The sequence below is a fragment of the Cuculus canorus genome, chromosome 1 (genome assembly GCF_017976375.1).
Source record: "Cuculus canorus isolate bCucCan1 chromosome 1, bCucCan1.pri, whole genome shotgun sequence".
Lineage (NCBI taxonomy): Eukaryota > Metazoa > Chordata > Aves > Cuculiformes > Cuculidae > Cuculus > Cuculus canorus.
In genome coordinates this window covers 85,466,717-85,488,893 of record NC_071401.1, presented here as the reverse complement: position 1 = coordinate 85,488,893, position 22,177 = coordinate 85,466,717, and the positions used below count along the sequence as shown (strand labels likewise).

Genomic DNA, 22,177 nt, shown 5'->3' with positions numbered 1-22,177 from the left:
GAAAGGCTTAATGCTGTGCAAGTACAGTTCAGTGAGACCCAAAACATTTGTTACCAGTACTGTTTTAGTCACAAACCCAAAACACAGCACTATACAAGTTGCTATGACGAATGTTAATTCCATCCCAGCCAGAGGAAGTACAATTTTCTACAGGTAATACTTAATTACTTATATTGCAAAACCAGCAAAAAGATTCACAGTTTGTGAAAGCTTACATCCATCAAGCAACAGGGTTTGTAAACAAAGAGGGTCAAACCAAAACCTTCCTAGTCCCTGCATAATTCCTAGGAGATTCTTGGACAAACCCTGAAAGCCCCATCACCTGCAAAGAACGTTGTTTGAAGGAAGTACTTCCCCCACGTGGCAGGTTCTTGAATGACTACAGCATTAGTTGACCATATCTCGCTCAAATTCTGCTATATAAATACATTACTTGAAACAGAGGCTGGATTCTGAACTTTCTTGAATTTGAGAGAATTACACCACTCTGTTTAAATTGGAAACACAGTGCTAATGTCTTCTGACTTTAAGCACCATCTTAAAGGCAGCACATCAAGGATCCCTCTGTAGTCACTAAAGGGTATAATGTATTTCCTAAGAGAATTTAGCCAACTACTTTAGAATGGGATGAATCATCCACTTTAGGCACTTCTTGCTCTCCAGGTATTGATGTACTTGTCTAAATGCCAAAATGCAGTATAAGAAAGAGAAATTTTAAATATCGTTAATTGAAGAATATAACATTTTCCTAAATGTTATATTTCCGAAATATAACATTTAGGAAATCTTCCCAACATAGTCACAGTTCATGATTGATGAGGGTTTATTTGCTGTTAGTGACTGACTTTAATGCTTGTTCTCCCAATGGAAAACAAAATCCAAACAACAACAACAAGCCAAGCCAAAACCATGATCAAGAAAGATATATAAATCCAAAACAAGAAGACAGTTGGACTTTTCCGACAGTAAATTTTGGTCACCAGATTCTGTCATTTGAAAGTGCTTTTGCAGTACTGGGAAAAATGTACAAAATTAACTGTTATCAAAACCAGGTGAAAAAGAATTATTTTACACTTATTTATTACTTATTAGATACAGCATTTCTAAACTTTGAGTTAACAAAGGTTTTACTCAGGTTGACTAAAGAAATACATGACAAAAAAAGTACTTTGATGTTTTTTGTCAGATCTCTTTACTCCAAAATCTCCAGTGTGTTTATTGCCACTAATTAGTATGCTGCAATCCTGTCAGAATTGTAATTAAATTGCACAGAATACAAGCAAGTCTGGAAAATAAAATCACGGGCTGTGACAATCGTATATGCTATAATCATTCAAGGTGAGATTGGCAAACAAGATTATGAAAGTTTCATCCGCTTAACATACATAATCAAATTAACCTGGTGAAAAGAGGTATTCAAGCACATAACTGAGTCAGACTGTTCTTTCCTCAGTCTTAAAAAATTTCTTTTGTTTTCACTACATTAAAGCCTTGTTCTGTTTGGAGTTGTACTAAAGATTATAGCAGTATCATATGATTATAAAAATAATTTGAATTGTTCTAAAATATCTATCACACATGTAGGACTGAAAAAGGATGGGGAACAACTATTGATAATTTATAAATATTACTTCAATAACCGCTCCTTAAAATCATGGGTGATTTTGACCTGGCTTCAAGGCTAGATGAAAGCATTTTGCAGTCAGCCTTTACTACAGTGGAATACACCTATATGTAAACTGTGAGGCAGGAACTGAACAGATTTCCCTTCTAGACTGCCCTGCTCTTCCTTCTAGTCTATATCTTGTTAACCTAGACTGAGGATGCCAACAGAAATGACAAGTATGAGCAAGGTTCCTTCTACCACTTCTGTGTTTTATATCACCAGTATTAAAACATTTCTTGATAATTAACCTGGATTTTCGGCATTTTTTTTTATTTTGAAGAAATATATAATTGCTCTCAACAATTACGGATATTAAAACAGAACTAAGGAGGGGATAACAACAGTTTTACAACGTACAGGTGAAAATCCTTCAGATGACAATGACAATCTTTCAAATGACAGATGACAAAGCAGAATTGTTTTACTGCTTGTAAAATATAAAAATAAATCACAGTATAGAATTAAGAGATTTTTTTCTTAAGAGATTGTTCATAGTACTATGTTTTCAATAATGACAACCATTTTTTTTCATTTTGTTTCAGTAAAAGGAACAATGAAGAAATGAACAAATTATGTTTTCATGAATATGTGTTGCTGTAGATACTTAACTGGCAAAAATAGTCTGTAGTCATTAAATAATGAGGAAAATAGACAAAACATAAACTATATTTATGTAATATTTTCCACAGTTATTCCAGAAGTACTACATGGTCTGCAAGAACCTGAAAAAGTTGCAAACAAAGTGTAAATGGTCTAGTAAATCCCAAACCTTTCATTTCACAGACCACCAACTGTCAAATGCATGGGCTGAAATAGAATCTTTACAAGGCAGTAATTCCATTGCAGGTTTTTTCAGGAAATGTGACATTACCTTTTTCTGCTTTGGGTAACTTGTGTAAAAACTCAAACCCTTTTCCATGATGCAGCTTTTATAAAAACAACTTTCCATAAAGGTGTTTAGTATAATATTTAAAATTAATAGTTCTCTTCTATGCAAATATACAAGTGATGTTTTTATAATTAGTGTAGGAAATAATAAAAAGTTAAAAATGTTATGACTTAGAAAATACACAAGGCTCATCATACTTCCATAGAAGTTGTTCAGCAACTACTAAAATGAAAATCAATCTTCTCCATACCAAAATGTATAGCCCACTGCTTCTGCTGTCTTTGAAAATACCATCCTCAAGGGTCAATACATTTTGACTTCTGAACAATGTAGTGAACATGTTGAAATTCTTGTTCAGATTCAAGCCATTATTTTATAAATCTTGTGTTTCCTAGAGTCATTTTGCAAAGTTCGGTATCTGTCACTAATGTTTACATGGTTTTATGTGTTTACTTTTCTTTATATTTTTCATCATATATTTATTTTAATATCCATTTATAAAAATAGGTTATATCATATGATTTCTTAGGTTTCACATATGTCTCAGCAGTATTTCCTTCTTAGTCAAATACTCTGACTGATATAAAATCAGCATTCACCCACAATTAAGGATGTTCACGCAGTTGTGATAAAGCAATATTTTATGCCTCAGGCACTTGAAACAGAAGTCATAGATTTGGGTACAAAAATCTACTAAGAAGATAAATAAATACAGATATGTATATTTTGATTAGTTTAGGGATTTCTTTAAAATCTCACTCCGCTTCACTTTGAAAGTTGATCTGAACGACATTAATGTCTTTGTTGTACAAATTACTTATCTGTGGAATACCTATATTAATCCTTCTTTACTTCTCATGGGTCCTAGAACTCTTCAGTCCTTAGAAAACGTTAAGATTCTTGGGTAAGTAGTAAGGGAGTAGTGTAAAGCATTTTTCCTAACCAGGACAATGTGACAAATGAGCTAGTCTTTAGGGTGTTTTAACAGTTTCAGTGAACTGCAAAAAAAAGGTGAAGAGGCATCCTATTTTCCAATGTATATATCTAGAGGATAAACATCAACATGATTTATTAAAAGATCTTGGAATGAGCTTGTAGCAAAGGAGCAGCGGTTTTTGATCACTGGGGAGGGCTGGACTGGGCTGACTAACAACTTTGCTGAAGTCGATCATTCTTACACAAAGCATCTGTCAGGACTTGGTTACAAGACATTTACAAATCGAGGATCATGACAAGTACAGAATGCTCCGTGCTTTTACTTCCGTTTTTTTGCCTGGCTGAAGTCAGCAGTAAGATGATTTATATTCAGCATTCTTATTTTTCACCATGTTGCTTGATATTTTGCTTTAAGTTCAGTTCAAAATTTCTCATCATAATATAGATAAATTAATTCAAGTTATTCCCTGATTTTGCTGTGTAAAGGTAGTATAGGAAGGACTACTGGGAACAGATACACTGCATTTGTTTGACAGTGCACATACAAAAGGTTTTTCTCATGCCATCTCTGCAATATAAGGTGATTTGATGTATCTCCTGAAGCCAAACTCTGAGCTGACTTCATAGAATCATAGAATAGCTTAGGTTGGAAGGGACCTTAAAGATCATCTAGTTCGACCCCCCCTGCCATGGGCAGTGACATGTCCCACTAGATCAGGTTGCCCAAGCCTGGCCTTGAGCACCTCCAGGGATGGGGCATCCATAAATTCCCTTGGCAACCTGTGCCAGTGCCTCACCACTCTCATTGTCAAGAAATTCCTCCTTATGTCTAGTCTAAATCTGTCCCTCTCCAGTTTATACCCATTGTCCCTAGTCCATTCACTACAAGCCTTTGTGAACAGTCCCTCCCCAGCTCTCTTGTAGCCCCTTCAGGTACTGGAAGGTCACTATAAGGCTCTCTTCAGAGCCTTTTCTTCTCCAGGCTGACCAAGCCCAACTCTCTCTGCCTGTCTTCGCATGGGAGGTGCTCAGGATCAACCCTCTGATCATCTTTGTAGCCCTCCTCTGGACCTGTTCCAACAGCTCTGTATCCTTTTTATGTTGTGGTAAGAGGAAAAACATACTATATGGTACCTATTACTTAGTTTCTCACTAAAAAAATATCATCATTTTGACATCAACATGTGCCAAACGCTCTGTGTTCCTCCATGCTATTATGTAGCCTTTTTCTTTCAGCAACTTCTGAATGTAATAATATATAAGTATACATAATGAGATACAAAGTATAGCATTTGATGATTGTTGTCAAAAATTTCATTTAGAAAATCATATGGGTTGCCTATAGGAATGCCATTCTATTGCTGCCCCATTGAATTTGGCACTAAATTTTGCTAGTGATGCTTTAATGGAAAATCAGGAGATTAAGTATCACAACAGAAGAATTTGGATGACTCTCAACTATTTTAAAATGAAATATGGTGAACACACCAGAGGTCGCATGCAGAGGCTAGTGATCACGGGCTCAATGTCCTGATAGAGATCGGTGGCAAGTGGTGACCCTGAGGGATGACTACTCTGTATTTGGGTTATCATTGTTTAATATCTTCATAAAAGACAGTTGGTGGTGTGCACTTTCAGCAAATTTGTAGAAGACACCAACCTGAGTGGTGAGGTTGACGCGTCTGAGGGGTGGCATACCAACCAAAAGGATCAAGAGAAACTGAAGAAGTGGTCCCATGTTAACTTCATGAGGTTCAACAAGACCAAGTGCAAGTCAGTTGGATCTCAGTTGGGGCAATCCCTGGTATCAATACAAGCTAGGGGATAACGAATTGAGGGCAGCCCTGAAGAGAAGGACTTGGAATACTGGTGGATGAAAACCTGAACACAAGCTGGCAATGTAGACTTGCAGCCCAGAAGGCCATCCGTACCCTGGGGTGCATTAAATGCAGTGTGGTTAGCAGGTCAGAGGAGGTGCCCCTCTAGTCCTCACTGGTGAGAGCCTCCATGGAGTACTGTGTTCAGTTCTGGATTCCTCAACACAGGTAAGACTCAGATATGTTGGAGAAGGTCCAGAGGAGGGTCACAAAAACAATTAGAGGGATGGAACACCTCCCCTATGAGGAAAGACTGAGAAAGTTGGACTTGTTCAGCCTAGAGAAGAGAGGTTCTGGGGAGACCTTACAGCACCCTTTTTAGTACTTAAAGGGGGCCTACAGGAAAGGTGAGGTGAGGGTTTTTGTCAGGTAGTGTAGGGATAGGATGAGGGGTAATGGTTTTAATCTGAAGGAGGGTAGATTTAGACCAGATATTGGGAAGAAATTTTTTACTGTGTGGGGGTGATGAGGTATTGGAAAGGTTGCCCAGAGAAGTCATGGATGGCCCATCACTGGATACATTCAAAGTATAGGATAGGCTCTGAGCAACCTGACCTATTTGAAGATGTTCCTGCTTACTGCAGAAGGTTTAGACTAGATGACCTTAGAGGTCTCTTCCAACCCAAACCATTATGTGATTCTATGAAAGTTAAAAAACAACATCATTAATCAATTTAAACTGTTCTATACATTGGCATTTTACCCACAAGTTTGGGGTTTTCTTCCTGTTTATTTGAATGGAAAAAGTAGCAATAATTTTGGTAAGGTACTTCCATTATCGTTCAAAATATGGTAAATATTTTATAAAGAAATGTACAGTGTATTTAGTCTGCTAAATGAGAGATAAATCCTTATAGTAATGTAGAATGCATCATGCTGAATATTGTATTTTTGATCAAGAACTGAGAATGTTTTAACAACTATTAAAACAAAAAAACCTGATTACATTATCTAGAAGTATATCTTTACCCCAGAATAAGTATGAAAATGCCACTTAATTTCCACTGTTTTCCTACTGGGAGATAAAAAGGAGTCAGAAAACTAGACATAAAAGAGTTTTATATCATTAAAGGATTCATAAATAAGTATAATCAAATTTGAACCTGGTTGAATTAGAAAATCTAGATCACAATTCATTCAGTGTGGATGATAGCACCTTTGCTCATTCTGACTTTGTAAAGGTTGGGAAAAGGCGACAATTGTCAGTACTTATGCAACACTTTGTCAAACATGAAATGTGCTGCCTGCCAGGAAATGTCTTTTCAGTTTAACCTCAAAATGTCAAAATCTCTCTGTTTCCATGTTTCCTGATCACCTCTGTTTCCAGTGAAGCCTGTTCATAGCAGAAGAAAGGGGTTTATTCTGCAGCAGAATGTGCCTAAGAATAAATATTCTGACACTAATTCAAAAGCTCAGTTATTGGCTTCTGTACACTGATTTTATAGTCCCATGTTATGTTCAGCAGTGATCTTTGGGCCATTAAACATGAGAACATTGAAACTTAAAATATATGTAGTCGCTGAAAAGTAAGTTTATGGATGGAAAACAGTACATTTCTTGCCTAAAAGGTGACAAAGAAGAAATGAAGGTTTTGAAGGTTTTATGCTCTAATTGGCAAAACCACCAAGTGTGCACTCCAATTTCAGGAACTGCATCCTGATTTCAACTAAGCCATCATATCATTTTGTGACAATTACCTAATTATCCTACTTCTAGTGCAGCCAACAGATGAAGTATTCATCCCAAACTTAGACACAGGGAAAAACAACGCTGACAACCAATAGTGTAGTTTAAGATGTTTCTTTGTTACTGTTTTCGTCCTTAGTAATGAGACCTTTCCTCTATTCAAACTTTAGTACACAGGTTACATTGCAGCTAATCTTCTACACTGACAGATTGAAAGAGCTATGTGAATTATCTTCTCATGATTGATCTCAGAAATCTTTTGACATAATATCTTAATTGGAAATAAATGAAAATTATGGATATTTCAACGGTTAAACAGTTTTTCTAAGCAATTTGGTTTTACCTACATTAAACAGAGACACAGTATAATACTGCTTGTGAAAAAGCACATTGAAAGAGTGCACCTTTGTTGTTCTCTCATGTACAAACTTTGGAACGAACACAGCAGAAAGAGAGGTAATTTTAGTATGGAGGTTAGGATTTATCTACTGCAAACTTAATGTCTCTAGGGACACAGTAAAACCTAACCAGGATATCAATAATCAGTTTTGTATAATGGACCCAAACTATTTTGTTCTACACTAGGAAATAGTGCAGTTTAACAGATTTATATCAGTTGGGATATCTACCAACTTTTATTAGGCTTTCAATATGTCCCTTTCAGGATTTAATGTGGGTCTTCTTGCAAAGAAAATTCTTTCCTAAATCTGCAACTAAACTGATCTTTTTTGACAAGATTTTTTAAAGACTTCTGAATGGCGAAAATTTGTATATTTTTCCTAGCGGTGTCTTTGTAGACTGAACTATATCGGGTGATACACTGTATAGCATTATTACTATTAATGTATTATTAATATTAGTAGAACCACTAAAGATGCATATCTGTAAATATTTGTAATTTTTTTAAATACACACAAATATTCATATAAACATACACATATATACACAACTACAAATGTATGTGTATTTGTACACATATGTACACTTGTATTTATATATGTAGAAAAGCTACTGTATATGCGACCATATATATACACACAGACAGAACTCGGGAGCTTCAAAGTCCTTAATCTGAGAAAATGTTTAAAATTAGACACATAATTCATGTGGCAGGCTAAATTATACACTACCCAGGATATGAAAGTCAGTATTACATAAATCTGTGACATGACAGATCACAGCTTCCTAGGACTCTGAAAGAAAAACCCAAGGCTTTCTTATTTTGTATGCTGACAGTATTTAAGTGTAAATCTATAGTGTTTCTCAGAAATGTGTCAACATTAGAAACTAAAAGAACCTGCTGACTTCTAAGGAAGAAAGTGATTTCTAACAATAAAATATTTAATTTTCTTCCATTTGCATTTCTAAATGAATAATACTATAAAATAGTAGTAAGTTTCAACATAATTGCAATATTGACATGCAATGGAAGCCCTTACAGAAAAATATGCATTATACATAGAGTTTCCCATCAAAGAGGCTTTAAATCTTAAGTAATCATAGAATTACAGCATGTTTTGGGTTTAAAGGGAGCTTAAAGATCATTTAGTTCCAATCCCCCTGACATGGGGAGAGTCGTCTTCCACCAGATCAGGTTGCCCACACCCTCGTCCAGCCTGACCTTAACACCACCAGGACGGAGCACAAAAGAGTATTTTTTTTTTTCTTTTAATGTGATTTATGACATTCTTTTTTCTTACTGAAATTCCGTTTCAGTTATTATTAACTGAAAATGAATTTATGTTAATAGACAATACTTTGAGTAGAAGTTCTGCTTCTTTTCTCTATGTATGTATTTATCTGAGCATTTTATTTAAAAATTACTTTCTTCACTATTGATTATAATATTATGTGAACAAAATAAAAAGCTATAATTGTTTTAAAAAAATATTGGAAATATTGTACAGTTCCTTCTTTAAAATGTTCCTTGAAGAATAAGAATATACATTGTGCTGTTTCCCTATTAATTGGTTTTTTTTTTTCCAGACAATGGAAACGATATCAGAGTGGGGAAAAAAAAAAAAAAGGACATATTGTCAAACATAATTTCCTTAAATTTAATTCCAAAAGTAACTTGTTTTCCACAACTTCCTATACTTTAGTAAGAACATAAAACTCTCATTTAACACTGTTACTGAATAGATTAACTACTCCTGTGACTTGCTCATGACCTGTCAAGCCTCCTGTGGTCTAAAACAGACCATATATGGCACTGACTCTTTCCCATAGGTGACAAATACCCTAGAGTAAATCCTTGACATTTAAGCTTTACAGAATAAGGAAGGTCTGTGATCATCAGGGGATACAAAGAAAGCTTATCAGGACCAGTGCAGTTTAATATTTTCATTGATGATATAGACAAAGAGATTGAGTGCACCGTCAGCAAGTTTGCAGATGGTACCATGCCGAGTGGTGCAGTTGTCATGTTAAAAGGATGGGACGTCATCTAAAGGAACCTGGATGAGCTGGAGAAGTGGACCTATGTGAACCTCAGGAGGTTCAACAAGGCCAAGTGCAAGGTCCTACACCTGGGCTGGGTAATCCATGGTTTCAATACAGGATGGGGGATGACGTGATTGAGAGCAGTCCTGTGTAGAAGGACTTGAGTGCTGGTTGATGAAGTTCACATAATTTATCTTGGTCAGAGTTGGTAATGGTTACATCATTTTTCAACTTTTTCAACAGTTAGCTCCAGGAATGGCAAGTGCTTAAGCAATAAATAAAACAGGCCATTTTATTTGTCTGAAAATGAAATCTTCTTTGCTGTGGGAAATGTACCATCACTCATGCTGTACACAGAATGAGTACGAATGACCCTCCCTCTGGAGGCTGAAGACACCACACATGCCAGTGCCAGGGTACTTGCTGATCCCTGTCTGCTCCTTGGAGGTGCAAGTAAGTTAGGATTTAATTTCTAAACCATCATTTCACTTATAGTTTACTATCTTTCAGGAGCTTCTTACATCTATCTGGTTTAAAATTTATAGTTAAAAGTCAAACTTCTTCATTTGATTAAAGACTTCATTAAACATGAGCTCAAAGTATATAGATGTATATATTTTGCAGTAATTATTTGAAAGAAAACCAACAAACTGCACAAAGGTAAGTTTACAGGAAAAAAAAATACAAATATGTTTTTAACTGAAAATGTGTTCATGACCTTTTTTCCCTCAATATTCATTGCACTGTTGGTAAGCTCTAGAAAACCTTGCAGAAATATAAACAGAAACAAACAAATCCCTCTGTGTAATTCACTCCTAGTAAGATTTTGTATACATTGCTCAAATTTTTATACACTCTGTGGAAGCATGTTGCTGGAGGGATTTTCTTTTTAAACAGAAAAAACTTTCAAACACTCTGAAACATTTCCTTACTGCTGGGATGTAAAATTTGTTGATTTTTATGCTTACACTCAATTTATATAGCCATAAAAAGCATAACAAAATAGTAAAGAAAACTATTATTTTGCTATTATTAAAATAATTTAATATTAAGTATATGTATTTTAATAAGGTTGAATGCATGTGACTTTGGTATATTCTCCCTGAGGCTCTTTAAATGCTTTCTGAGCTTCAATGCCTTCTCACAACACTCCAATAGAGATATTAAATTACTTTCCTCATTTTGTTACAGAGAAAACACATTAAAGAAACAGATATTTTTTATTAGAAGACAGAACTATTGTATAATTTTGTGATGAAAGAGTTCTTAATCAGAAAATAAATTTTAATTGAAATTAATATTATTTTCTAAAAATCGTTTTTCTTTTTATCTTATTTTTTCTTTTCTTTCCTTCACCTGTAAGGATGGCTTTCTGGACAAATATACTTCTGGTACTCCATAGGCCTGCATATAGAAATAGCATAGATAGATACAGCTTCATGCTTCTGCCTGATTCAGTCTCCCTCCTCAAGCCTTTTTTAAAGAAATTTTACAGTGAGTGTATAAAAATAGCTTTATTTTTATTTAAGAATAAACACAAAACCACCCCTCATACCACAGAAGGCTTTTCAGAATGAGGCAACTGTGATGATGCATAATCTTCCCTCATTGCTTTTCACAATGTTATAAACAGCTTTCCTCTCCATTTAGTGAAAACTTAAAACATTCTATGAAACAGAATTCTCATTTTGTATGTTCCAGCTTTCAGCTGTAAGTTCAGGGGAAAAAATCCTTATCTCTGCGCTCTGCGAAAGGTTAATAATTTACATTAGCATAATGTCTAAAAATTCCAGCCATATAGCAGAGCATTATAAAGGCAGACAACACTCATAGATCGTCTTAAGCTTGATGATCTTAAATCTGTAATCTACATTTAAGATTAGAGTCAGTAGATTGATATAGGCAGATGGAAAAATGCAAGGGAAAATGAGTCGATGACATTAAAACCAGCAATTTTCACATACTAGTGATCTATTTTCCAAATTTAATCATCACATCATTGTCGAGGAGAGTTTTAAGGACAAATTTGAAGGAGAATCATAACAGCTCTGTGGAAACTCTTAACAACAGGGACACCACAAAAGGAAACAGAAAATGCTTGATAATTTGCACCAGGTAAGTGAAAGAAAAGATTTAATGTCAGGGCAAATGTGGGAAAGACTATAAGTCTAGATGGGGATAGCTAGCCATAAATGAGAATGGAAAATGAGACTTGCAAAGCAAAACAAAAGGAAAAAAACTAATAATGAGGATTTAAAGAGTGGCATGAAAGTAGTATCTTGCAACTGCAGAGATAATGGGTCTTGTGCCCATCAGACTCATCTTACTCCAGAGTATAAAAATAAGAACTCCATCCCATATCTTCTCATTTCCCATACTTATTTACAGTATTTCCAAGCAGACTTGCTTTGCCTGTGATCTCCACTCAGATGTAAGCCTACACTGAATTGAAAGGCAATATATATTACCCTACTGCATCAAACACAGCTGGGTTTCTGGCTAAGATGTCATTCAAGTAGGTAATGTTGGCATCCATTTGGAGGGTGGAGGAGGTGGTGTTGTGTTTTGAAAAGACCTTATAGATAAATCATAAAAGCCCTGACTACCTAATGTCCAGATAACATTATTTGTGTTTGGGATATAATTTGCCTCACAAAATATTTGAATAGTGCCATACACTCCTTTCTCCCCAATGACATCCATTAACGATGTCACTCTCACCACTTGGCAGAAAGGTACAAGTTTGACTTGAGCTATAATAAGAAAGATGGATAACCACAGGTGAATCATCACCACTTTTCCTTAGTAAGTGGCAAGGCGCTTCCTTGGCTCCCTATTGGCTTACAAGTATGGCCTGAACATAGATGCTACCTGCCAAAATTTAACTAGGGATTTCCATAGAAAATACTGTATGTCCTACTTCATATATTTACTTTCCCTTTTCCCAGCACTAGTAAATATGAGCACACTTTGAACCTGCTTCTCTCTTTCACCCTTTTTCACTTATTTCATCAAGCTGCATAGTTTGCCAATCTAGAAAATATTATTTTGGATTCTCAAAGGTCATTTTAAGGAATGGAAGGACGCTTGGGCAACCTGAGTGGATTATCCAGTGGGACACCAACAGTGCGTTGGAAGCAGAAGAGATGCTTTACCTCCTAAGCGATGTACTACAAGGTCCAACACAGAAACCTGATCTGCACATCATTTTCTGAAAGACACTTAAGAATCTCCTTCATTTTTGCTTACGTGTCTTCTACTGTCAAAAAAATACATATTTCTTTGAGCACTGACTTGTTCTTTGGGATTTCTTCACTGTAAGACTCAACCAACAATTGAAAAGTTTCTGTCACAGATTTCTTCAGTTTCACAAGAAACTAGATGTCAACTCATTGCTCATTCTTGCACACCAACATTTTCTGACAGAGAGTAAGAAAATATCTATATTTGAATATGCATTAATATTACTTGTACTGAGTAAAGCAATCAAGCTGAGCCTTGATTCACTGTGATGGGTTAAAATATGTTCTATTATCGGCTTTCTTTCTCTCCCCGCCCACTCCTGGTTCCTGAGCTATAGAGTTAGTCTCATTTTTGTGTGTATTTGCATTGGACCTGTAAACCTAGAATTTCTGAATTCTTTAAAATGGAAAATTTGATTATTTAGAGTCCAAAGAAGTCTGTTACTGCCTTGCTGTGCTAGTGAAGGTCCTGTACACACTAAGTCATGTTGTGTGTGTATCAAGGTGAGGACAGATTCTCCTTACATTTGGAGTGGTTAAGTAAATTACATACAACATCTTGCATCAACACTAATAGGAGAAACATATGAAACATAGAAATTGAAGGTTGCAGGTGAAGCTGCAGAAATCATATGAGTTCAAAGGTGCAATTTATGTGAACAACTTGTCCTTGATACTAAGGTGAGAGTTTGTCATCCATTCTCATGAACTCCTACTAAGAAAGGTAGCTTGATTTAAGTTATCTCCTATCAGCATTATTCTGTATTCCCACATATTGGACTTGTTCCATCTCCTTTTTTAGAATTTCAAAACTAACTTCAACCCTTCTTGATAAAAAATGCTCTACAGGATTCTTCTTCCACGTGCCTCATTTTCCACCCTGTACTCATCTCCTGTTTACAGTATGAGACAGATGTGAGCTCTTCTAAGAGAAGTGAATGTTACCTTGAGTTAGACGCTTCTATTATAAAGGATTGTTAACCTTGCTGTAAGGCTTACTTATGAGCACCTGGACTCCACTCTGAGAATGTGCTAATATTTTTACACTGACTACATCACTGCTTTGTCCACTCACATACTTCAAGATTTTTACATCAGGGCCAAATTTCAGCCCATGGTTTCCTAGTGCAAGCTTTACTTTCCTACTGATACCTTCAAAGCCAGTTGAAGATGGAGGCTTGGTCTCTGTACAACATCGCTTGTTAATCAAACCCCTATCTGTGAGTCCTATACAGAGAGGGATGAACTCCCTCCGACAAGTTCCATTGCTTCATCCCACAGGTCACCATGTAGTTCGTACAGCTGGACAGGTAGTAGACAGTTAACATGGGAAGAAGCAAAGTCTTCAGATTATTAATATGAGGTAAAGAGCTGTGCAATTTATGGGCCTATTCTCCCAGCATACCTGCATAACCAGAGAAGGGAAACAAGTATTTCCACAGAGTGGTGGAGATTAATGATCTACTCAAAATACTCTGCCTTTTGAAAGTTTTGGGCTTTCAAGGGAGATGTAACACCTAAAGTGCTGTACAGAGGAGGGAAGAACAGATATCCAAAATCCTTCTGAACTTTAAAGAAGCTGCTCATAACATGTCCATGAGTGAGAGTAATGAGTGAAAAGGTCATACACAAAATACTGGGAAAAAGAGATTTGGACTTTCCTTATAATAATGTAGTTCATTACTCACCAAGAATAAACCGCACTCTGTTATCTTCCCTAAGGACCAGACTCTAATATACGACGTGAATTCATACATTGCAAAAAGAAGGTACATAGACAGTCAGTGCTTGTGGGCTGTTTTGTCTGCTGTGCTGATGTTTCTGGCTTTTTTTTTTCTGAACTGTGGAAGAAGAGATAATCCCCCTTGCAGTGTCAGAATGTCCCATTAAACTCATTATAAAAGATCATGTTCTTGAGCATTAAGCATGAAAATTCATTTAAATGCTAAAAAATAAGAGAGTTTTACCTCAAAGTTTAAAAAATCACTTTGAAATATAGAGTTTATCAGATGTCAAAATGCTGCATGTTCTCATTGGTAAAAATATACTATTCTTTAACTCATGCAAATTATTTTTTTTTTAATTGATGACTGACTTTTATAAAACAAAATCCAATGAAAGTAAATTTCAGGCACTAATTAACAGGTAAAATGAAATCTGAAACCTATTTGGCTATGTTAGAGTAACAGGCAAGGATTTTTCTTTTATCGTTCTCTATTGTGTTTCAGGACAATGAATCATATAGCCTAGAGCTGAGGAGAGAACAACAAAGCAAGAAACTGTTTTGCTGTAAACTCTTGTTGTCTGTATGTCTCTTCAAGTTTCATTGTGGGTTTCCACAGTACAAGGCATTCTTATTCTTTCTCCCTGAGAGGTAACAATGTCATTTCTTGATAGCATAACAAATGCACTCCCATAAAAACTATTTTAGTTTTCCTGGCTTTTTTTGCCAGACTTGAAACTGGTAGGTGAACTCTTTCAAACACCCTCACAAGAAACAGAGAAAGGGTGATCATAGCATTTTTAGTGCCCTTTTTGCTCTGTCAAGGGGAAAAAATCTGAAGCATATCCAGATGTTCAGGTAGACCTATTCGCTAATCTCATGGTCTCTGAAATGCAGCAGCAATGTAATACAAAGATTCAAGCAGACATTAAACTTTCTTCATTGCCATCTAGCTCTGATAATTCTAGGTCAAAATAAATTCCAGAGTGATTTGAATATGCACTTTCATTCATATCTTCTAGTTCTGTAGCTGCTCCAATAGTACATTCACATAAGGTCAGGATTTATGCATTGAAATCAATAGCAGTGTGTGAAGGACAGTGGACTTTACCTGTAAATCTTCCTCATGTAAGGTTTTCTAGTTAAGGAGCTTGTCATCTACTAAGTGACTGTATGGCTTACAGGACAATACCAAGGTAGAAAACATTTTTGTACATGGTCAAAGACTTGATTTTTATCAGTGGAGGTGCAGTCATTAATACCATGCAGACTGTAGCTACAGTGTGGACACGTACAGAATATTTGTGTGATTCAAGGAATATTACGCGTCTCTTACTGATTATATGTCTGAATGATTTAAATGCAATTAATAGCTTGCCTAAGATGTTCAGTTTTTTGCATTTCTGTCTACACTAGAACAATTAATTTTCTATAAGATAAATGTATTATATTGATACTGAAATAATGGTATAACCATTTGCTCAACAAGGCCACACCTGAACTTTGAAAGTCCAGTTCATTTTAGCCAATAGATAGCATTTCTATCTCAAAAACACGGCAAAGAAAATTGTCTATGAAGGCAATTGGCCACAAAAAGTGTTTACACAAAAGTGGTGACATATTTTTCCTACGTCTAAACCTAGGACAATTGAAACTTTTCCTTAATCTATTAATGCCAGTTGGATGATATAACGGCCTATTTCATGGTTGCATATCTAGGTAAATAAAAATAAATCAAGGAAATATGATCCCTCAAAGAATGCAAAGAAACCATTTCCAATTACTCTGCAGAAAAAATAGGCATTGCTGACTGAGTTTTCAAATCTACTGTCTGAAGCAGGGAAAGATTAATTAATACTGCATTCTAGCTTCATAGATTTAAAATATTTTTTTCAATTATCTTCAAACATTAAGAGCATAAGAAGAGAAGATTAATCTATCATTGCAATGATACAGAGAAATTAGAAATTTTAACCTGTTTGGCCAATGGTGGTTTTCTGTCAACATTAGGTACGAGTTTGTTTTTAATGGGTTTGTTATTGCTTATTTATCTGTTCTTCTTCCCTTGAAAAGTTATCTCAACAACATACCAATAGTTCCCACGTCCCTCCTCTTTTCTTCCCTCTGACTTTTGGGTACCTTGGTGTTGCTAGCTAATATATATGGCTGTATGCAGGTAGTAGCCCTCCCTGTTGTTGTAAAAAGGCTCTTCAGCACACAGACTACAGGCAAGAGTTACCCAGAAGAATCTACATTTTCTTGTTATCCATTGAGACAACATATTTACTTTCTGTGACATCTCTGATTTGAAGTAAAACCTGTTGTTATATTCTCACTTATTCATCATCTTTTCACCTGGGTTTAAAATCAAATGGATTTTGGAAAGGACACAGTACTTGATGCTGGTAAAATATTTTTTGTTCGTCGTATATAGAGAAATGAATAATTCATTTTTTATACAACATAATGAAATGTGGAATAACCCTTATATTAAATGCTAACATGTAGCTACAATGTATTGGGTAACTATTTAATTGATGTTCAAATCTTTACCTGATGCTAAAGTGAATTACTCAAAATGTACGTACCATGGAAGAAAGTGGGACATGATTTTCAGTAATTTAAAGTCAATATTTCTGTAGGTCTTTTTTAATGTTCTATGGGAATTTCTTCTAGCCACCGCATTGTTTCTTACTTATAAATGCAATAAATTATCTCTGGGAATGCTCTCAATAATGACCTGCTACCACCTGTGGCATCATCAGCCAGTATTGCCAGTATAAGTCCAATGAATTGTACTCTAAAACATACGCATAAGAGTCGTGCTAGTACTGCTGTTTGAAAACCAGTTATTACAGTACAGGTAAGAGACACATAACGAAGTCATGCAAATGGAAACTCATTATTTTGAAAGAAATACTTCTTTGTTTCAGCTGGTCTGAATAACAACTGCAAAAATAGATATATCTGCCAAGTGTCATGCATCTTAAAAAGCACAAATGAAAAATATAATTTAAATTATTATCTCTTTTTAAGAAATGGTTTAGATAAAAAAAAAAGAAATAGATGAGATATTTTGTAGCCCAAGAAATGCTGAAAATAGAATGTCTCATCATTTCTTGGTAGACAGACAAACAAACAAAGGGAAATAAGAAGGGAACAGTTTACCATGCTCTCACAAATGGCACTGTTTTTTTAATTCAGCTCAATACTGCTTTCAAGGATTCAACAGAGCTTCTGAAAAGAAAAATCCCATCTGAGTTCAGTCTGAAGCCACTGGAAGTTAGTCTGGAAGCAGGAGATTAAGAGCTTTACCTTTTTTGCAAGTAAACCCAGGGTTCCTTTTCTTGTTTAATGGGAATGGTATAGTATTTTACCTCATCATAACATAATTCACAGTAAAAAGAGCCCAAATTATCAATAGGCCAGTAAGAAAACCTGACTGTCCCCTTAGGAGAATGAACTTTCATTCAGGCATTAGTATGCACCAAAATACACAGTTCTCTGTTTTGTCAACCTGTTAATAATTTTGGTTTAGTTTTTGTTTTCCTTCAAGTCATCTGGAACAGGAAAACTCCTCACAACCAATGCTGGCAGGTAGGTGGAGATATTTGCTTGGTGTTGACCTTCAGCCCATTTGGCTTTTAATAGCATCACATGGCATCTTCTACACCCATGATTGCACAAGCCAGTAATCACTGTCTTCATAGTGACCAAAGACTTTGGATTAGTGAAGATATAGTCCTCAGAAGAACATTTGTGTATCTGACACTACACAATAAGACTGAGTACTATCCCTCTCCACTGCACTAGATGAGAAGCCCTCTTTTTGTCTCCTGGCCCTGAAAAATATATGGCTTTTACACAGATGTCCCAACAGGGATACCTTAAATGCAGCTTTTCCTGAGCTGAAAATCAGGACTTTGCAAGAAAGTTGATGCATACAGTAGAAATGTGAGATCTACTTTACAGGATTTCAGAGAGTTAGCTGTAAATCGCAAAGCTTCAGCTTCCTGCCGGGGTTGTTCAGTGCTTTGTGCAAGAGCCTCCAAGCCTGGGTCTCAGTACGGTTTGGCCAGTGCAGGGTACAGCCAGGTGTGTGGTGTGTGTAGTGACCGCAAAAGCTTCACGGGCTACTCAGTTATTTTTAAGTCCTTTTTTCTTGTTTATGGACAATCTGAGAATACACACACATTGACATTATGGTATAAGCACATTTCTATAGTTTAAGTGTATTCAGGGTAGGGATAGAACACCACCACTGAGATGTTTCATGACTTCCACACCCTCCCAAACAACAACAAGCATCACCACCAGTGATGCCCTGGACATTATTTCTTATTGAACTTCTTGCATAAAGACTAAAGTAGGTCAGGAAATGAAGGTGTACTGTGGCCAAGGCCATGTCTGCATCATCCCTGATGTCTTTAAGAGTCAAAGATGCCCCAGAAGTAAATTTCCCCCATAGCCTATGATAGCACTGCAGGTCACTCCTTCCCTGCCCTTTGTTCAAATCATTGCACTTTACCCAACCCATCCTCAGGACCTAGAATTTCCCTCTTTGTGTAGCACCTCCAGAATTTTACTGAGAAAAGCATTATTGTAGCAATGGGAAAACAGCAAATCTAGCTTTTGTGTCTCCAACTCCTGATAGGGGCTGGGAGAGAAAGGGTTCTTGCTCTAGATTTAGGTGAAGAGAAGAGGCATAGGACAAGGCTAACCTGCATGGCAGAGCATGGAACACAAGCTGAGTGAGACAGAAACTTGCTTTAGCAATGAGCAAGTCTGGTATCTTCCAGCTAATGCAAATTTAAAATCACCATACTAACACCATGTTGATAGATTGCTTGTCACTAGTTTAACAGCCCTGAGACAAACGATAAAACAAAAAATGCAAGAATAGCTTCAGAAGCAGACATAAAGCCAAAGAAAGTAATAGGAGAGGAAATAGGAAAAGAAAAGAAATCTCTCCGGGATGGTGAATAAACACAGTATGAACAATATGGTGGAAGCATCCACCCCCTCACTGTTACTAAGCAGCTTGTATAAATAGAGCATGTGGCTGCAGCATACTATTCAAGGAAGTCAGTAACTATTCATCTGGTGCAAATGCTCAGAGGTGCAAATGAGGGCAGGACGAAATATTAAATATGATAAAAAACGGGTTGCAACACAATTGTTGATTCTATCAATTTTCAATATGATGTTCTTGAATAGTTTGAATGTGCATCTCCTGTATAAAAAAATAGACATTTTTGTAGTGTTAACTACTGAATTATTGACATTTAGAGAAACAGACAGTTACTCTAGTTGTTATTCAAGGCCACTTTGTACTTCTCTTCCTCAGACCACTCTGACAGATGATGATGCAGACAGATCCTCTGGTCCTTACAGAGCAGTTAGATGAGATAGAGCAGATGGACACTATTTGTTATTATCAGACAAACATTGCCGTCAGGTTCATGAGAGTATCAGCAGGTAAGCTTCCATGGATAGAACTGGAGTGTTTTAACAAAACATCTCCATTACTCCAACATGCACAACTGTAAGCACTACTGTCACATATGGTGAATGAAACTAAGGAGACATTATATTAAAGAGGCTTAGCTGTGTTTACCCGTGTGGATGGCAGCCTGAGCTAAGCAATAGAAAAAAAACAGATTAAGGTAGATCTAGAACGAATATTTTTCCCCATGTTTTTCAGTCAGTTTCTTTAATTCCTCAATATGGAATTAGGCTTAGATCTCAAGAAAATATTTCCATTACAAAGTTTAAAAACACCTATAGGGTTTAAGAAAAGCCTCGTGCACATGACATATGCAACTGATCCTTCAAATAAAACTGCTTTATTTAGGTTCTACAGAGAAAATTTTAAGGACAAGATTAAGAGATTTTAAGTTTCATTTAAGTTCAAAAACAAGAATTACCTTTGCTATACTAGTAAGTACAAAAAGTAATTTATATCCCCATAATTCAGGACATCATAGGAATTAGAAAAGCCATAACCTTTGCTGCTGCAAGGGAAGGAATTTTGTCAGTGCATCTGAGGAAGAATTGATTCAAATGCTGAGGACAAAAGTAAATAGTGATTTATTTTTCCATGGGGAGGCAGCATGCCCACAGCTTCTCTAATGTCATTCTATGCTGTGAGCAATAGAGTTTCATGTCCCAAGTTTTCCCGGCACCAGAATGACAAGTGAGCTTTCTCTCTCTTTTTGACTCAGATTTTTACTCTGTCTAAAGAAGAACACAACATATTTCACATACTGTGAAACAGTAGAAAGAATGTTGTTGCCACTCTTTTTTTTGCCCTTGGATCATGTTTCAAGAATTCATTCCTCATTCTTTTAAAATTATGAAAGATTACAGAAGATATAGCATATGGGATATCATCTGATAGTTATTCTACCTACACACATGTACAGGAACCCAAAGAAGCCATGTGTTAAAAATAAAATTAAAAAAATAGCATTTAATTAGAGATTATTTTCTGATTGCATTTTTAAAAGAAACTTTTACTCTCTGAAGACATCCTTCAGTAAGTAGCCACTTTGAAAAAACTACAGCTTCCCCTTGTACTTCTGCACTGTACTTCTCTGACCTGATGTTAGCTCTTTATTCCTATAAAGGTGCTTTCTTGGCAACAGTGATTAATGGAAAAGAGGCGAGTTGTTAGAAATTTAGCTTTCATGTCTTATATTCTCTTGACAGAGACCTGCAAAACCACACAAACTACAAAACACTTTGAAATGTTGCATTTATAAAATAATTTTCTAAACATTTTTAGAAATTAAAAATGGAAAAAAGACCCCAGTAGTTTCATATACTGTGAAAATATCAAAAGGACTAAGAACTTACTACAATTTTGTCATATATACTTAAATCAAGAGGATAGGGTGCTATCAGTAAATGTAATACGCCCAAAACTTTTAATGGACAAAAATTCCCCACCTGTCAAATCCTGCAGGTGTAAGAGAGGACAACTACTGAATTATTATTTTCTAGTATTTTCTTCTCTCACTGTCTTTCATAATATGCATTTTTATTTTAAAAGTCGGATTTCATTGCGCTTGTCCATTAACACTCTTGTATTTAATCATTTAGACACAACCAGCATCAGTGTTCCTCTTCCTGACGTTGTCTCTCTCTTTGGGTCTCCTGGATGCATCACCACAACCAAACCTGCTGCTACAGGATATTTTTTCATCAGCGTTTTTCAAAATAGACAATTGCAAGGAGACTGAAGAAACTCCTCCCAACTGATAGCACCACTAACCCTAAAGAGACAACTCTGTGAAAGGAATTGGTTAGACATTAGTAGTCCTGCAATAGCTCTTTCTGCTCTGTGCTCTTTCCCAACAAGGATACCCGGTCCTCAATGTATACAAGTGAAGTGGAAGCGTGGCAAGGAAGGGAAAGCCACTTGCCTGCAACCAGCCACTCGGCTCAGTAGGTGACAGTAATTCATTTTCTCTAACCTAAGCCTTTGCCTTTCCCTGTGGAGTGCAAAATTAATGTTGATGGCTTACAGTTAGACCCCATATAAAAGCATTCAGTTATTGCCTGTTGAGTTACTAAGTCGGATTCACATAAGTGTCTGCCAGGAAAAAATGTCATATATTTCTCAGCTGTTCCAGTCACCTGAACCAAAACTTTAATGAAGAATTAGCTCCTGGAAACTCCAGGACCCAGATTATCAGAGCTTTGCTTAAGTAA

General features: G+C 36.1%; 1 protein-coding gene across 3 annotated transcripts in view; it reads right to left on the bottom strand.

Annotated features, from left to right (window-relative positions):
* Positions 1-22,177, bottom strand: part of IL1RAPL1 (interleukin 1 receptor accessory protein like 1) — a 697,071-nt gene that overhangs the window by 114,873 nt on the left and 560,021 nt on the right. The window lies entirely within an intron of this gene.